General features: G+C 53.5%; 1 long non-coding RNA gene across 1 annotated transcript; it reads right to left on the reverse strand.

Annotated features, from left to right (window-relative positions):
* Positions 1 to 934: 934 nt before the first annotated feature.
* Positions 935 to 6,710, reverse strand: LOC143927676 (uncharacterized). Its single transcript, XR_013262300.1, has 3 exons — positions 6,451 to 6,710; positions 3,784 to 3,876; positions 935 to 2,795 (listed from the first exon to the last, which is right to left on the reverse strand). It is a non-coding gene; the product is annotated as an uncharacterized LOC143927676 (long non-coding RNA).
* Positions 6,711 to 8,308: the final 1,598 nt, after the last annotated feature.

An 8,308-nucleotide genomic window follows, 5' to 3' on the forward strand; every position in this document is an offset into this window, starting at 1 on the left:
ATATCTAACTCAGATTTCAAAAATGTATTTCAGAGTTATGTCCTGTGGACGCTTAAAACATTATCCTTTTAATAATTTATTAGGCTAAAATCTCATGATGGAAGACTTGTTTCTCTTCCAAAGGTAGTGCTGTAGATTCCTCACACAAACATTTACCATATTCTTCCTGTTTGATGGCTAAACATGTATAGAGACATTATGCTTCCAAAGGCCAACTCAGTCCACTACAAAATGGCTGCTGTTATTGTTCTGTTTTCTCCAAACAAGATTTTACACAAACGCAACTTTTCTGACAAATCGGGACCTTGCTTTCTTAGGGCTTGTTCGGAGGTGTGGCAAGGAGGTAATATGTCATCTTCTCACCACCTGGTTTTACTGTATAATTGCCAAACTACCACACCGCAATTGCATACATTACAGAGCAGATCCAGCATGGCCCCATAGAACTGCATTAGTAGCGTCCAGTGGCAGCAGTGCCCGCCAAAAGCAACATGCTATTTAGGTTTTGCTACGGATGCGATGCTGTGCTTGTGCATGGGCACAGTTGTGAGGGGCTGTATGTTAGGGGTCTGGCAGGCGGTCGGTGGGGGGGGGACATAAAATTTCAGCTTAACCAACTGGTTTTACCACCCACTGACCTCAGGTGTGAACGAGCCACGAGCAAGTGTCATTAAACTCTGCTTTAAAAAGAAAAAGAATCTCTGCGAGTGTGCTCTCAGCCTCCTCCAAATCTCCCAATTCCATTTTTTTGCTGCTGTGATCTGACTTCCTGGTAGAGGGTGGCCACGTTCGTTCTCCATGGCCCCACTCTATGTAGGAACATAGCTATCCTCTTTTTCTCACTCCTGAGATGGACTATTGGATACAGAAGCAAGGGGGGAAGGTTTGAGAACTCACGGAGGACATGACTAGTGTAGTCTGAATGTTCCCCTTATACTATTCCTTATCTATTAGAAACGAGACCACACCATAGGTTGGAGTAAACTGGCCACAACAGCCTTTATTAAACATAACTCAAAATTACTCCAATAACTTGTAAATATGAAAATATATAAATATATAAATATATATAAATATATAAATATAAATAACTTTATTAACCTTAAACCACATTTTAATTAACATTAACTGCCCATTCTGGTGATCTCTGACGGTGACCACACTTAAACCAATACCCAATCACTGCGGTACACCTGACCAACTTCCCAAAGGCCTCCACCTGTGACCGGTCGGAGACAACTTCCGCCAGTGAACATAACCGTATTCCCTCCAACGTTCAGGAATACCCAGAGGGGCCGATCGTTAGATGAGCCCCCCACACCCTCAGATCCCTTCTGAGTACCTGTCTACCGTCAGAAACCACCAGAAAACACACCGCCAACACGAAAAACTTTCAGCTGCCGTGACAACCGATGAACCTGAAAAAGAAGAAAAAGACCAGCAACAAAACACCACAAAACAAACACATAACAATAGGGCGGGAGGGTGGGAAAAACTGCCTCCTCTGTGTCACACTGGGCTCCGAATGATTCCTTAAAGCCACACCTCTCCCTTTTATGTGACCCCTCCCCTACACTGAACTTGTTTCCTGCAAACCTTTTCCTGAACTCCACCCATAAAGCTTAACCCTCTGTGTCCCTCATCCACACTGTCATGTCCAGCACTCCTTATATCATTGCATTCTTAATCCGTGCTTCTCTTGACTAGTGTAGTCTGAATGTTCCCCTTATACTATTCCTTATCTATTAGAAACGAGACCACACCATAGGTTGGAGTAAACTGGCCACAACAGCCTTTATTAAACATAACTCAAAATTACTCCAATAACTTGTAAATATGAAAATATATAAATATATAAATATATATAAATATATAAATATAAATAACTTTATTAACCTTAAACCACATTTTAATTAACATTAACTGCCCATTCTGGTGATCTCTGACGGTGACCACACTTAAACCAATACCCAATCACTGCGGTACACCTGACCAACTTCCCAAAGGCCTCCACCTGTGACCGGTCGGAGACAACTTCCGCCAGTGAACATAACCGTATTCCCTCCAACGTTCAGGAATACCCAGAGGGGCCGATCGTTAGATGAGCCCCCCACACCCTCAGATCCCTTCTGAGTACCTGTCTACCGTCAGAAACCACCAGAAAACACACCGCCACAGCCCGAAAGGGTGACCCCCTCAACCTTGAGGGCCGCCCCACACCCGAAGAGCTTTTTGTATGCCCTCCTGTAAGCCAAAGGACCAGAGGTCAATCCCCACATCCGATAGATGAACGCCATCCCGCCTAAGATAAAGCCCTACATTCACCTCCAATTCCCTGTGTCTTACCACAATGCCCCCGTTCTGCACTACAAACCGCCCAACAACCTTATTAACCCTAATCCTAGTTTTCTCAAGGCTGGCTAAAGACCTGGCCCCCCGCCACACCGTTCTGGCCACAATGTCCGACCACACCAGAATGGTGCCCGGGAAAAGGACTCGCATGCGCAACACATCAGCCTTGATATCCGCCAAAATGTCCTTCACTTTCCGAACTCCCAGGTCATTGCCCCCCGCATGAACAACCAGCACATCCGGGGGCCTATCCCTCAAAGCGAAGCGCTCCACCTCCCTCATGACACGCTCCCACCTCATGCCCGGGAAACCCAACCACATCACCCTAGCTACCTCCCTGGGGATACCCAATTGCCTGCCTGCTGGTAGAGAATCACCTCTCCTGGCCCCCCAGCAGACGTACGAATGCCCCAGGATCCAAACGAGGCGTTGAGAACCTCCATCTGGAATGAAAACAAGAGAAATAACACAACAACCAAAGGAATGTTACAAGCACAGTCCTCCCCCCCATAAATCCCACAGCAAACAACCCCCAGCCGCACCCTCCTTACCCCAGTAGCAACTGCGGCCGGACATAGGACCGGAACCTCCGGGACTCCCATCTGCCAATCCGGCGCACCACCGCCTCCTCCAGCCCACATCGAGCCGCTTCCGTGGCCGCCCCAATCCGAAAAGAGTGGGACGCGTAGTCCCGCTCATCCAAACCCACCGCCCTCAGGCATTGCCGAAAGACCGACACAAATTGAAAACGGGATAGAAAAGAGCCCTCCTCGTGCACCAAAAAGGGGCCCGCCCCCACAGGCCGTACCGCCCGGAAAGCCCGTACCGCCGCCACCGGGCACACTACCGAGCCCGGCAGGGCGAGCAGCGTAATCGCCACTCCCCTACCCCGTTGATCAGTCTTAGACCTACGCAACCGTATACTCACCCGATCCGCAACCACCTGCACATCCTGATCCAACAGACCCCCAGCCACCCGTTTTGAGCGACACACCAACTCCCCAATCCTAAAAGCCCCATAAAACGCCAACGAAAACGCTGCCGTAAACAGAACGGTCTCGTAGGCAGACGAGCAAACGTCCACCAGCCGAGAACAAATTGCCACCAAATTGTCAAAGGACACCGGCCGGCGCGCATCCCTACCCTTCCAATCCCTCCTGTACCCCTTCAACGTTTGCCTAACCCAAAAATCCTTCGTCCCGTCCGGCTCCCCCCACAGTTTGAACAAAAAGGCCAACCCCGCCAGCTTCCGCTCAATAGACGCGGGAGACAGGCCCGTCTCAATGTTCCGGGCAACCCAGTACAATACCACCCAGCGCCGGTCGGAGCCCCGACCAGCCACTCCCACCTCCCGCAGGAACGCCCACCATTCCGCCCACACTCTAGAATAAGCGGACCATGTAGCCTCACTCAACGACCTTTTTAACCAACCTGCGGCGATTCCAAGGGAAGTTCCCACATCCACCCGGGGCATGGCGCCCCCGACTCCTCCGCTCCCGGCGCCAGCTGCCGGAACTTGTCCCACTGAAAACGAGAGAGCGAGTCAGCCAAAGAATTCTCCACCCCAGGTATGTGCACAGCATAAACGTAAACATTGAGCCGCAAACAGCGAAAGACCAGGTGTCGCAGCAGCCGGATGACCGGGGGGGAGGAAGCAGTCATCCGATTGAGGACCTGGACCACCCCCATGTTATCGCAATTGATGCGCAACTTCAAATTACGAAACTCCGCCCCCCACAGCTCCAATGCCACCACTATCGGGAACAATTCTAGCAAAACCAAATTGCCCAACAACCCCGCAACCTCCCATGAGCGTGGCCAAGGTTCCGCACTCCACCGACCCCGGAAAAATGCCCCATAACCCGTTGAGCCAGCCGCGTCAGTAACCAACTCCACATCGAAGTTGCTCACTGGCCCCGACATCCACATAGCCCGCCCATTATACGACTCCAAAAATTCATGCCAAGCCCGCAGGTCCTCCCGGTGTTCCCTTCGCAAACGCACAAAGTGGGTAGGGGCGGTTACCCCGGCAGTGGCCCCCGACAGCCGTCGGCAGAACACACGGCCCATAGGGATGATCCGGCAAGCGAAATTCAGCTTGCCCAACAGGGACTGCAGGGCCCGAAGCTGAACCTTCGGCCGGCCCTGCATGCCTGCCAATTCCGCCTGCAGATCCCGTAATTTATTCTCTGGCAAGCGACACTCCATTGCCATAGAATCAATCACAATTCCCAAAAAACTCAATTCCGTCACCGGGCCTTCCGTCTTATCCCCCGCCAACGGCACCCCGAACCTGCCCGCAATGTGCTGCAACGTGGACAGAAGAATCGCACACACATTGGAGGCAGGCGGGCCCACGCACAGAAAGTCATCCAAATAGTGGATGACCGACTCCAGGCCCGAAACATCTCTCACCACCCATTCCAAAAATGAACTAAAAACTTCAAAATAGGCGCATGAAATGGAACAACCCATGGGCAGGCACAAGTCCACATAAAACTTGCCCCGCCAATGGCATCCCAACAGCCGGAAGCTGTCCGGGTGGACCGGCAGAAGGCGAAACGCCGATTCCACATCCGCCTTGGCCATGAGAGCCCCACGACCATACCGCCTGACCCACCGTACCGCCGCGTCAAAAGACGTGTAGGAAACCGTACACGCCTCCGGGTCAATGAAATCATTGACCGACCCCCCTTTCGGAAAAGACAGGTGATGAATCAAGCGAAACTTCCCCGGCTCCTTCTTAGGAACTACACCCAACGGGGAGACCACCAGGTCCCCCCACGGCTGCACTTCGAAAGGACCACCCATCCGGCCCAGCGCCACCTCTTTACCCAATTTGTCATCCACAACCCCCGGGTGATCTAAAGCCGATCGCAAATTCCTGGCCAACGGCGGCACCCCTCCCAAAGAACAGGGAATCCTAAAACCGTCCCGAAAACCCAGAATTAACCCACGCGCCGCCGCACCATCCGGATACCTATTTAGGAAAGGGAGCATCCTTCCCAGGTTCACCGGCGTCATCCCTTTTGTGACTGGCGGCACTGGCACGCTGACCTTTTTTGAAACAGCGAGACAGGGGGTGGGTGCCGCCGCACCCGGAGCACTCATGCTTGAAGCGGCATGCGCCTCCGAATTTACAAGCCCCTTCATTAAAGGGCCAGCACACCCCCCACTTCTTTCCGGCCGGCAGTCCCGAGGAAGACGCACTCCCGGCCCCCCCCTGAAGAAACGGAGTGGGCGCCCGCGGAGCAGACATAAGCCTCATCCAGAGGCTTATGTCCTTGTGATCCCACCGCAGGTCAGCCCGCACTGCCTTACGCTGACGAAACTGCTCATCATAGCGCAGCCAAGCCAGCCCTCCATACACTCGGTGAGCCTCTCCAATCGCGTCCAGGTAACAAAATAACGCCGAGCAATGCTCGGGGTTCTTTTCCCCTATCACGCTAGCCAATATAGCGAACGCCTGAAGCCAATTCGCAAATGTGCGCGGGATCAGCCGATACCTACGTTTTTCCTCGTCGTCCTTCTTGGAACCGTCCGGCTTAACCCTGTCCAAATTAAATTTCTCGAGGGGGAGCAAGGAGAAAATCTCCACATACGCACCCTTACCGATCTTGTCCCGCACCTCCTGCTTCAAATGCGCCCCCAATGGGCCTTCGAAACAAACATAGACTTCGCATCGGGCAGCATCCGCGATCCTAACCAGGTCAGACCGCGCCCCCGGGTCCGCGGGCACCGGGGGGACCCCCGAGCCCACAGCCCCCGCATCCGTGCTCCCCGACACCGCAGCAGGCGGTGCATCCCGCGCAGGAGTGACCTCCGCCCCCCCGGCCCCCCCCACAGTACCCATCCAGGGGGCCACCTGAGGCGACCCGGAGCCCCCAGCAAACTTACCAACCAGGGCCTGCAGCCCCCCCAACAGCTCCTGCAACTGACCTGACGGCCCCCCCGGGGCCACAGGCCCCGCCCCCTGCGCTGAACCTGCCGCAACCCCCCCCAATACGTCCCGGGATCCCGTGGGTACCGCACCCCCCTGCGCCACCCCCATCAGATCCCGCAAGGCATCCGCCAACAATGTAGACTCCCGCAACTTACCCGGGCCCCCAGGGGCCTCGGCGACCGGTACCGGTCCGGGTGTAGAAAAGGACCCCTCCTCCTCCTGGGACAGCTCGCTCTCCGAACCGACCTCTCCAGCGCGCACCGGGGACGCGGCAATCCCCCTGTGCTCCGCGCGGTCCATCCGGTCCCTGCGATCCGGGACTGCAGGCAATGTCCTCCTCCCCCCGCCGCCCCCGGCATGCCGGCGTCTAAAACCAGCCCTGCCAGGCACCTTGGCAGCCTTCTGCGACCCTCCCTCCCCCCCCTCCGGCATGCGACCCCCCCGGAGCGCCCCCCTCCCCCCCACCGCGCGGATGCTGGCCCCAGACCCAGCCTGCCGCAGATCCCCCGCCACGTGCACCCCCCCCTCTTGGCCTGCCGACCCAGAGCCATCCACACTCCCCCCCACCTCCACCGGGCCCCGTGCGGTCCCGGCGCCATTTCCATGCGGCCGTGAAGCCCCGCCCCCCTCCGTTCGGCGGCGCAACGACCGCCCGGACCGGGGGGAGCCGATAACCTGCCGTTTTGCCGGGGGGACCGATCGGTCCACCCCCGGGCTCCGGGAGTCACGAGGCGGCCGAGGAGTAGGCCCAGGAGAAAAACGCGCCGGAGGCCGAGACCTCCGCGCGCGCAGTGGAACCTCACCTGTCCCGCCGCCGTCCACATCGCCGTCCGTCAGGTCACCCACACGTTCCCGCAGCCAGTCCGCACCGTGCACCTCCGCCGCCCGTCGCAGCCGCGCGAAGAGTCCCTCGAGGTCCGCCATAGCAGAGGAGCAGCGAAAAACTGCCTCCTCTGTGTCACACTGGGCTCCGAATGATTCCTTAAAGCCACACCTCTCCCTTTTATGTGACCCCTCCCCTACACTGAACTTGTTTCCTGCAAACCTTTTCCTGAACTCCACCCATAAAGCTTAACCCTCTGTGTCCCTCATCCACACTGTCATGTCCAGCACTCCTTATATCATTGCATTCTTAATCCGTGCTTCTCTTTACAGAGGCAGAAACACACGGCTCCCAAATCCAGGATGGCGGCACCAGGGATTTGCAGATGTGAGAAGAAATGGCTGCAGGAAGACAGGGACTGGTAGGTACATGAAGGAGTGGAATTATACGCATATTACTCCTGTAGGGGTGTCAGGATCCGGTGAGTAGGGACCCTTGAGGGGGAGCACTCAAGTCACTTGGAGACATTTCAAGCACAAAAGTCACTTTTTCACAGCTTCTTTGGACTTTTTGCATATTAAGTTATAAACAATTATACAGACAATTTTCTGTGTATACAGATTATATATCTTTATAATTCTGTTCTTTTGCATTATATTAAGGTGTCACGGATATCACTATCAATATTATTATCTTGTTTTTTTCCACTTTTTTATTTTTTTATTTTTATTTTCATTTTTATTTTTACTTTTTTGCGTTTGCACATTGGACATTGTTTAGTCACATTGTATAAGATTCTGCCACGCATAGCACGCTTTTATTAGGGGTGCGTGTTTTTGTTGATGATTGACTGATCTGCTGTTTAGTCGATCAGTCCACTTTAGTTTTACTGGAATCTACTATTTATTATTATCTTTTATTACTTTTTAGGACATCTGGTTATCACATGCACTAATATAGAGTATAGCTCATACACATGCTTGTGTGCACAGGTTTACTATAACACATTTGATATAGTTTAAATTCCCCTACATTGCTCATATTACTACAGGGAACTAGTATACCCCTATATATATAATTATTATACGTATTCCTTGATAGGGGATACTGAGGGGTGCTTTTTTGGGGAGTCTACTATATAGTAGCTAATCCTCCCTTTTTTTTGTACGACCCTCTAGTGGGGTTTTTTT

The sequence above is a fragment of the Lithobates pipiens genome, unplaced genomic scaffold, assembly GCF_037356315.1.
Source record: "Lithobates pipiens isolate NorthernLeopardFrog02 unplaced genomic scaffold, aLitPip1_a1.2 Scaffold_23, whole genome shotgun sequence".
Lineage (NCBI taxonomy): Eukaryota > Metazoa > Chordata > Amphibia > Anura > Ranidae > Lithobates > Lithobates pipiens.